General features: G+C 35.2%; 1 pseudogene; it reads left to right on the forward strand.

Annotated features, from left to right (window-relative positions):
• Positions 1–464: 464 nt before the first annotated feature.
• LOC136119503 (U6 spliceosomal RNA) lies at positions 465–560 on the forward strand (annotated as a pseudogene).
• The last annotated feature ends 207 nt before the right edge of the window (positions 561–767 follow it).

Consider the following 767-nt stretch of genomic DNA (forward strand, 5'->3'; position numbering starts at 1 on the left):
CTGCTTTTGGATCTATAATATTAATATTGATGAAGATGTTATTTGTACTTCTTATCGTATTATAGAATTTTATCCAGCACTCCAAAGTGCTTTTATATAATATTAATAATTATGACTCTCACTTCTTTACCACTTTGAATTTATAAGATGTTTTTCACATGCACAATCTCATATCCCTAAAATGACACTGGAATGTAAATTATCACCATTTCCACTTTAAAGATAAGGAAAGTGAACTCAGAGATGTAAAATAATCTGCTAGTGAGTAGAAAGCCAGACTAGAACTCCAGATTCTGTGCAATTTCCACTATCCCATAACGTGTACTGTGTTCTCTGTCAGCAGAATGGAGGTCCCATCATGGAAATCTCACATTTCACTAGGTGGAATTTTTTTTTGTTACACCTTGCTTAACATGGCAAAGTGGAAGACAAATAACTTTCTATATAAAGAATTAACCAGACTTGTGCTCGCTTTGGCAGTACATATACTAAAATTGGAACGATACAGAAAAGATTTGCTCAAGGATGACACACAAATTCATGAAGCATTCCATATTTTTAGGTCCTACTGTATAGCACAGGGAACTCTACCCGATACTCTGTAATGACCTATATGGGAAAAGAATCTTAAAAAAAGTTGATACAGTAAGTTCCCTACACATGAACCTTCAAGTTACAAACTTTCAAAGACGCAAACGTGTGTTCGCACATGCAGTCATGTAATTTAGTTCACGTGTCTGGTGTACATTGTCACGTGCGTGCATCCT

Source organism: Phocoena phocoena, chromosome 2, assembly GCF_963924675.1.
Source record: "Phocoena phocoena chromosome 2, mPhoPho1.1, whole genome shotgun sequence".
Classification (NCBI taxonomy): Eukaryota; Metazoa; Chordata; class Mammalia; order Artiodactyla; family Phocoenidae; genus Phocoena; species Phocoena phocoena.